We start from the raw sequence: 10,186 nt of genomic DNA on the forward strand, positions 1-10,186 counted from the left end.
TGGACATGCTCACCAGGCTATGCCAGAAAGTTTGGAAGACAGCTACCTTGCCAACTGACTGGAAGAGATCCATACTTTTCCCATTCCCAAGAAAGGTGATCCAACAGAATGTGAAAATTACTGAACAATATCACATGCAAGTAAAATATTCCTGAAGATCATCCAAAAATGGCTATAAACAGTACATTGACAGATCATTTCCAGATTTTCAGGCTGGGTTTAGGAAAGGCCATGGCACCAGAGATACCATTGCTGATTTTAAATGGCTGAAAACAGAGAATACCAGCACGATGTCTGCTTCTATTAATTATTGACTATGCAAAGGCATTTGACCATGTGGTTTATAATGGGAATTCTAGAACACTTATTTAAACTTATGGATTCCAGAGACATTTATACTGAACCTAAGAATCTTCTGTCCACACAGAACAAGGGAATACAGCATGGTTTGGAATCAGGTAAGGTGTGCATCAGGCTTATATCTTTTTTCCATACCTATTCAATCTGTATGCTGGACTCGATAAAGAAGAGTGTGGCATCAGGAGTAGAGGAAGACTCATTGACAACTTGCATTATGCAGATGATACATCCTGCCTGCTCAAAGTGAGGAAGACTTGAGGTGCTTGGTGCAGAAGATCAAGGACTATATATATCCTTCAGTACAAATTCTATTTCAACATAAACAAACAAACCAAAAACCACAAAAATCCTTACCACTGAGCCAAAGGGCAATATAATGATAGATGGAGAGAAAACTGAAATTGTCAATGGTTTCATCTTGCTTGGATCCACAATCAACACCCTTCGAACCAGCAGTCAGGAGATCTGGAGAGGAAAGTCTCTTGTTAGGGACCTCTCCAAAGTCCTGAAGAACAATGATGTCACTTTAAAGACTAAGATGTGCCTTACACAAGATATAGCTTTTCTAATCGCTTGCTACGCATTTGAGAGCTAGACAATGAATAAAGATGACAGGAGAATAATCAATGCCTTTAAGTTGTGCTACTGGAGAGCGAAGCTGAATACGCTATGGGCTGCCAAAAGAACAAACAGATGGGACATCACACCTGCTTCTAACTTGGTTCTACTCGTTCTACTCTGTTCTACCAGCTCCTCCCAGAAGTCAACACTAAGTATAACATGGTGTAAGTTTGCAAATATTTAAATTCATATTGGCCAAAAGATTAAGTGAGTCTCAAGAGTGCATTTGTCATTATTTCCCGGGTTAGAGATTAGGAACAGTGTGTGCTTTGGAGCAAGATAAGATTTTACTCAGCTGCAGAACCATATGACCACTGACTTTCTTGGAGGTAGGAAAGATCACTTTGTGACTAGTCAAAGCCTACTGGACATCCTGGGATGAGGAGGCAAAGGAGGTTGACTTCCAAAGCTGGTGGTCCTGGGTCAAGCGATGGGAATGATGGGCATCCTAGGCAATGAGACACCGGATGAAGAGTGCGGGGACCTGGACGGAGAACACTCACATTGTAGGGTTTTCAGGGCCTCTGGAAAGGATTCCCTGGCCCTCTGAGAGATGGAGATGAGAGCTCTTCCTGTAGTTCATTGGTTTTAGGTGGAAAGTCAGAGCACTGAGACAGCTAGTGAAGTACTATGGGCTACAGCTCTCAAACTCATTGCCATCAAGTTGGAATTGCCTCTATAGCTGACCCTCCAGGGGTTTTTCTGAAGGCTGTAAAATGCATGGGAGGATATTTTCCATCTTTGTCCGGAGGAGCTACTGGTGAATCTGAATCACCAGAGGCGCTGTGCTGCTTCTGGGTTAGGAGTGCAACTCCCTATGGATGACATACACCACCAGAGTTTCCTTGTAAAGTAGAGGGGTAGAAAATGCAGCAGGGAACAAAAGCATTGGGGCCAAAGCATCTCATAGATGCTGAGGCATCTATGGTTCAAAGTGGCTGCGTGACCCGTGGCTGCTTTCACATCCAATCAATCATTAAGAAAATTAGTTGCTAGGTAGAGTACCCTGTTTATAACTTGCATAAGAGAGAGGGAAACCTTTTGCAGATCACACGGAGAAGGGGTGTGGCCAAACTATTAGCTGGAAGGCAGATCTGGAGTTTTCCTCTTTTCTTTTTTTGATTATTTTCCAGTCACAATAAACTCAACTCTGCTTAACTGCTGCTTAGTTGGAACTGACTCGTGGCTGACCATCCAGAGGCTTTTCAGAGGCAGAAAATAGCATAAGAGGAGACTGCTCATCTTTCTCCTGTGGAACAGCTGGTAGATTAGAACTCTTGGCCTTTGGGTTGGCAGAACAAGTCTCTACTGAGTAGGCCACTAGAGCTAATCCTGACAAACTCCTCTAAATCAAACAACTTTTACTTCTGCGAAATCACACTAATGAGACTGGGACTATGACATCTATGCTGCCCCCTCCTCTATCTATGACTGCAATCAGGGAAGTGAAATGCACTACTTTCTAAAGGTGATACACAGGTAAACAATATGTACTACTAATGTGATTTCTTTAAAAAGGTGTTTTCTTCTCTAGACCACTTTTCTCCATGTCCCTTTCTACCGCAGAGGTCTTCTGGCTCCAGCTCCTACTTGGAAAATCCTAAGCTCTCTCCTCTCTTCTCCTTCTTCCTACTAAACAATGATCTTGGGACAAAATTATTTTCTTTTCACTGAGGCACCAATGTCTTAGGAGGTTAATTAGATTTAAGAAGTTAATTTTTCTGCAAGAAGAAAAAGAGTCTGTACAGTGAGGAAAGTTTTACAATTCTTCTAAAAACAAGGTGACATCAAGGAGATGTGCTGTGGGGAAATCACTGGTTGAGGAGTGATCACACCTCGTTCCTGTGCTGCTGGGGTGACTGTAGGCAGGGCACTCTGTCTCCTTTTTTCATGTGAGTCTTCCATTTTGAGCAGGACCGGATGTTCTCCTGTACCTTCCCTCATCTCCTTTTCAATGATAAGTGAGACGATGGTCTGTAAAGAGTTGGGCTGCCAACCCCAAAGGTGGTGTCTCTCTTACAGTTAGGATCCACCACAGACTCTGCAGGAGAACGATGGAAAATCTCCTGTGTGATTTACAGTTTCACAAAACCTGATGGAAGGCCAGCTGTGCCTTGATTCTGACTCACAGCACTGAGTTTGAGTTTCTGAAAAACTCTTAGAGCTCTCTTAATTTAGTAGAAGTTTCTTGACCTTAATGACTAACATCCCAGGGTGTTAAGAGAACAAGAAGTTGAATTGAGAACCCAGAAATAGACCCAGATATCTATGGTCAACTGATATTTGACAAGGAAATCAAAGCTATCAAATGGGGAAATGACAACCTCTTCAACAAATGGTGCTGGCAAAACTAGATTTTCACCTGCAGAAAGCTGAAACAGGATCCACATCTCACACCATACACAAAAATCAACTCAAGGTGGATCAGAGACATGGGAGTAAAGACCTAAACCATAGCGTTCATAAGAGACAAACTGGGATCAAGCTTAGAAGCGCTAGTCTAAGGTATAAAGAGACTGCCAAATACAAGCAGAGACACACAATCTAAAGAGGATAAATTTATGCATGGGACCTTCTAAAGGTTAAATCTCTGTGTGCATCAAAAACTTTTTCCAACAGAGTGAGAAGAAAACCTACAGACTGGGAACAAACATTTAGTAATGCCATCTCAGACAAGAGTCTTATAACAAAAGTTTACAGAACACTCCTGGGCCTCCACAAGAAAAAAGACTGATAACCCAATTACAAAATGGGCAAAAGATATGGAAAGAATTTTCACAGAGGAAGATATTTGAATGGCAAACAGACACATGAAGAAATTCTCCAAATCACTGGCAATAAGAAAGATGCAAATCAAAACCACAATGAGGTACCATCTCACTCCAGTAACAGTGGCAAAGTTTAACAGAGCAGCAAGTAATAGTTGTTGGAGAAGATATGGCAAGAAAGGAACTCTTATACATTGTTGGTGGGATTGTAAAAAGGTGCAACCACTCTGGAAGGCAGTTTGGTGCTTCCTCAAAAAGCTGAACATAGAAATTTCATATGACCCAGTTTTTCCTCTACTTGGAACATACCCTGAAAATATGAGAACTGAGGCACGAACTGAGATTTGTACACCAATATTCATAGCAGCATTATTCACCATTGCAAGAACATGGAAACAGCCCAAATGTCCAACCACAAATGAATGTTTTAAGAAATTATGGTACATTCACACAATGAAATACTATGCAGCACGCAGGAGCAATGACTTTGTAAATTATGATCTAACCTGGGAGGAATTGGAAAGCATTATGCTGAGTGAACTAACTCAGTCCCAGAAGGATAAATACCGTATGAGATCATTATTGTAGAAGGAGTATTAGGATCCAGGATGAATGGGAGAGGCTGGAAGCAGAGGGATGTGAATGTACAGGGAAAGAGGGGATTAATCATTGGATTGTACAATTTGATGGGTCAGGGGGTAAGGAAAATTGAAATAATTTGTTCGAATTTGTATTAGAATTTTGTAAATAAACTAATGAAAAAAGTCAGCTTGGGGAAGGGGAAGGGAGAAAGGAGGGGATAATGTGCAACAATGAATTAATGAAAAACTAATTTTCTGTAAACTTTTGTTAAAATGACAATTAAAATAAAAAAAATTTATTTTAAAAAAATGAGTAAAAAAAAAAAGAGAGAACAAGAAGTTGGTACCACTAGACCACTCTCCTTCTTCTAAGAAGGGTTACTGAGTAATGAAGCCATCATTACCACCAGCGCCACCATCATCACTAACACAACCGCCATCGCCTTCAAAGAGCTGGCAGTGTTAATTCTTAAAGTGGGCAAAACCAATTTATGAAAATCTCCCAACTTGGGAAATGTGAAAAGCAGAAAACATTCTGTGGATTGAAATTGTAGGACCAACACGGATTCACTGAAAGTCATTTCTGTCAGACTAACAAAACTGCTTTGTTGACATGGTTATCAGACAAGTTGCTCATGGAAATAGCAGTGATAAAAAGTACTTGGACTTTGTCAAGATCCTTGATAAGATTTATCTGATAGTCTTCTGAACAAGGTGGAGAAACATGAGTTGAAAAATGGTACAATAGAAATTACTGAGCAAATTTTCCAAGAGTGATGCTTAATTGTCAAACTGATATTATTGTTTAAGGAGCCTCAGGATTCTGTAATGTTAACTGTTTTTATTAACGACTAAGTTGAACACACATCAAATCATGCGATGAGAGGAAGTTGGACTGAAAAGGACAGAAGACATACACACTGACCTGTAGAATCATAGCCTGAAATAGCTGGACAAGCTGGCAAGACAGACTCAGTTGAATAATAATTAAGAAGTATCAGGGTTCTCTCCATATTTTGGTTCCCAAAAATTATCTATGCAGTCACAAGAAAGAGGATAATATTTGTACACCAATGTTCACAGCAGCATTATTCACCATCGCAAGAACATAGAAACAGCCTAAATGTCCAACCACAAATGAATGGATTGAAAAATTATGGTACATTCACATGATGGACCAATGATTTGTAAATCACAACCTAATTTGGAAGGAACTGGAGAGCATTTATGCTAAGTGAAATAACTCAGTCCCATAAGGACAAATACTCTATAAGACCATCATTGCTGAATGTGTATGTGGATCCAAAGCGGGGAGAGGGGACAGATGGTTGAGGATGAGTGAGGGGGGTGAAGAGTGTTAAACACAGGGTCACACAATTTGATGGGTGGAGGGAGGGGTGAGTAAAGGACATGGGAAAGAACTGGTGTGAAAAACAGTGTATAAGAACTTTGTAAATAAACCAATATAACATAAAAACTTAATTTTAAATTAAAAAATTAAAAAAGAAAGAGGATGATATAGTCTAAGAACAGTTGATGACTAAACTCAACAGATATCAATGGCCTACTTAGAGTGAGGTGTTTATATTTTGTTGTTTTTTAATGGAACTTAAGATTTTTTTTTTAAACAGCAATAGGAAACATAAAATAAAGGAGGTGAGAATCTCACTCTACTTTATTCTGGATAGGCAGCTTGTGAAATTTTGCATTTTGTTCATTAAAATGGAACAAACCCCAATTAGATCTTGTGTCAATTTTCTACAGATATCCAGTTTTGTCAACATCATTTTTTTAAAAGGCTGTCTTTTCCTCCCCAGCTGAATTTCATGTCTTGTCAAAGATGAGCTGAGCTGTCTCTAGGTGGATGAATTTCCTTCCGGGTTCTTAAATCTATTTCTGTGGTCTACGCGTCTTTCACTCCACCAGTACCAGGCGTGTAAAGCCTTCCACTTTGTTGTTCTTCTTCAGCAGTGCTTTGCCTATCCAGGGCCTCTTTCTTTTCCATATAAAGATTACTTTTTCCATCCCTTTGAAGAATGATGGCAAGATCTAACTTGGGATTGTATCATGTCTGTAAGTCACTTCTGGAAGTATTGACATCTCCTATTAGTGGGATTGCTATATTAAATTTCTAAGAAGGCACAAAACTGCTTTCCATACTGGGCACACCATTTTACTTTCCCATCAGGACGGTATGAGAATGCCAGTCTCTTTACACCCTCACCACCATTTGTTGAACTTTGCTATTGTTGATCTCATTGTTACTTTGTTTGGCATCTTTCTAATAGCTAATGACCTTGAGCATTTATTCAGGTGTCTGCTGACCATTTAAGCATCTTCTTTGGTGAAGCATCTTTTGATGTTCTCTTCCCATTTTGTAATAATTGGGTTGTTTGTCTGTTTCTTATTGAGATGTTGAGAGTCCTCTGGAAATTTTAAGGACTCTCTTATAATGACCAAGGATAACATGACAAAGACACACCATTGCAGAATGTTTTTCTCAGCTTTTTTACTCTTTGGAGAAATCTTTTAATGCATTTGGACTCTGGCCTCCTCTACTGTGAAAGAATGAATTTCTGTTTGTAAAGGCATCCTCTTGTGGTATCATTATTATATGCAGTAGCGCCAGAATCAACGCCTTTGAATCGTGATGTTGGAGAACAGCATTAATATTCCATGAACTGCCAAAAGAACAAACAAGTCTGACTTAGAGGAAGTGCAACCAAGGTGGTCCTAGAGGCGTGGAAGGTGGAACTTTGTCTTACACACTTTGGGCAAAAGAAATCACATTGGGAGAGGTGGAGGGTCAGAAAAAGGGAGGAAGCCCCTCAACCAGATGGACTGGCACAGTGACTGTAACAACAGGCTTGAGAATATCCTAAATGGTAAGAATGGTGCAGGACAGGGCTCCATTTTTCACAGGGTCACGATTAGTAGTCATCAACTTGATAGCAACTAACAAACAATGGAGAACTAAAATCTCCTTCTAGACCTGAGGACTCAGTTCAGTGAAATCATTGGAAAGCCTTCCTTGATGTCCCCTGTGTCTCTTCCTGTTCCCCTGCCTCTCTCTCTCTCAGGTGGCTTAAAGCAACAACAAGAACAAAAATTCAAAACAGAGAAATTTAGGTTAAGTGTGACAATGACAGTGAGAGTGCTGGAACAAACGGCCTGTGAGGGCATACGAAAAGCAGGCAGGACACTGTTCAGGGAGTCAGAAGCCATGTAACACCATTAATGGCCTGTGAGATGTGGGCCAAGTCAAGGATGTCCTCAGGAGGTGGTGCTGGAGGTGGTGCTACAAGGCCTTGATGAGAAGCACACAAGGCTGTCATTGGTTGGTCTGCTTTCCCAGAGTTAGGTCCTCTGCCCAGGCCACACTGTGTGTAAGTCCCTTTCTTTTTTTCTTCATGGATCCAAGGAAAGGGCTTCTAAGGCCTCCACTCCCCATCCCAACCCCCAGCAAAATTTGCACTTATAAAGTGCCATTAACATTTTCAAATTATAGCAGCACTTTGATCCTTTGGGATTTTTAACAAGTATACTTTTTCTTACCAAGATGAATGGTAATTCACACTCGCATTACTACGCACAACATTTATTGAGGCAATAAAGTAAAACGCCTAAAAAGAAAGACTTTGAAATCATAAAGAATTTATTTTAAAAGTCAGTTTCCCAATCTGGCTTTATGGCAACTGGAAAGTTTAACTTTAGTTACTGTCAGAATTATAGGGATGTGAATATTAAGTGAAATGAGGCATGTACAAAATGTAATACAATATGAAGCACAGAGCAAGTGCTAAATAAATGCTGTACTATGGGTTGGTCCAGTTACTGTAGCAATGGACTCAAACATAAACATACAGGAGATCATAAAGATGGCACAAGATAGCACAAGGCTCATATCTATTTTTCACAGGGTCACTATGAGTAATGGTCTACTCAATGTTGTTGTTGTTATGGACTGTCGAGTCACTTGTGACTCATAGTGACCCGATGTACAACAGCTCTGAAACCTGCTCAATCTAGAGCCAACCTCATTGTCTCTGACATACCTACTACCTCCATGACCCTTGTCACTGAGTCAATCCACCTCATCCAGGGTTTTCCTCTCCTGCGCTGTCCCTCCACCCTTCCAAGCATGATGTCTTTCTCCAAGGACTGGTCCTTCCTTGCAACTTGACCAAAGTATGTGAGACAAAGCTTCAAAATCCTTGCCTCCAAGGAGTCACCCTCTCCAGGATGACTCTCCTGTTTGTTCTAGAAGTCCATGATACATGTAATATTCTTCTCCAGCACCATTACTCAAAAGCATCCATTTTTCCTCTATCATCCTTAGTCACTGTCTAGCTCTCTGATGCTTAGCAAGTAATTGTGAAGACAAAGGCTTGGATCAGGAACACCTTAGTCTCTAGACTGCCATTATTGCTCTGCAGTACTCTGGAGATGTCTCATAACGTTATGTTACTATTACATTCTTCCTGTTTCTTCTAACCCCCTCATTCTTCTTCGGGCCAGACACTATGTTAGAGGTTAGGGACAAGACAGACTAAGACACACCTTTAGTCTCTATCAAACTTATACTATACACTTGATTTTGGCCAAAAGTCGGAGAAGCAATAAAACCTACAAACCAGACCAAATGAAACTTCTCCAGTGATGAAAATATTCTGTCACTACTGCTTCCAACTTTTGCTCAAAGTGAGGAGAACATGAAATACTTGCTGTAGAAGATCAAGAAACTATAATCTTTGATATGGATTACACCCCATCATGAAGAAAATAAAGGTCCTCACCACAGGGCCAACACTATAATAGATGAAGGATACAAGCTATCAATTATTTCATCTTGTCAGCACCATTGGTACCAGCTGCCAAGAAAACAGGAGACGTTCACCATCAGAGACCTCTCCAAAATACTTAAGAACAATGGCATCACTTAGAAGACTAAAGTGCACCTAATTCAAGCCATGGTCTTCTCAATCACCTGCTCCACATCAGATGACAGAAGAATGAATGCCTCTGAGTTGCTGTGCTGGCGAAGAAGGCTGAATACCCCAAGGACTGCCAAAAGAACAAATGGATATGTCTTGAAGAAAGTGCGGCCAGAGTCTCATTGGAGGCAAAGATGGTGAAGCTTTGTCTCTCATACTTTGGACATATAGCTAGGTGAGGCTACTCCTTGAAAAGGGACATCATGCTTTAAAAAATGGAGGGTCAGCGAAGGAGAGGAAGACCTCCAATGAGATGGATTGACACAGTGACTACAGAGATGGGCTCAAGTGTGTCAGAGATGCCGAGGACGGCACAGGACAGGACAGGGTTCAGGTCTGTTGTTCACATCTAACAACAGCAATCACAACTTCCAACACAGTATTCAGAAGCCATATATGTCAATTAAGCCTTTGGAAAGTGAAAAAATGTGAATTTCAAACTTTATTTAATTTTAATAACTTCAATAAAATGGAAATAATTACATAAGTCTAGGGGCTACTGTATTAGATATTGCAACTGTTTGAGTTCATTTTGAGGACTAGTCAGCCTAAGATGATTTGAATGCACCAAAAAAAATGTACATAAATGCTCCAGAATAATCACTGATAAATGTCCTTATTTGTTCACTCACCACAATTAACACAAGTTAGTGCAGAGGCATTCAATTGTGTAGAGCACAAAAAAATTACAGCTAGCACTAAAAAGAACAGGAATTTCAGAACACTTAAATGTGTTCACTCAGAACCCATACACAGATCAAGAAGCAGTTATTCAAAAAGCCAAGCAACAACAAACGGCTTAAAATCGGGAAAGGTGCCTCAGGGTTGTGTTCTTTCTCCAGAACTATTCCATAGGTTGGCT

This window comes from Elephantulus edwardii, unplaced genomic scaffold, assembly GCF_000299155.1.
Source record: "Elephantulus edwardii isolate Elephantulus edwardi_28Jun2011 unplaced genomic scaffold, EleEdw1.0 scaffold00031, whole genome shotgun sequence".
In the NCBI taxonomy this organism is placed as follows: domain Eukaryota; kingdom Metazoa; phylum Chordata; class Mammalia; order Macroscelidea; family Macroscelididae; genus Elephantulus; species Elephantulus edwardii.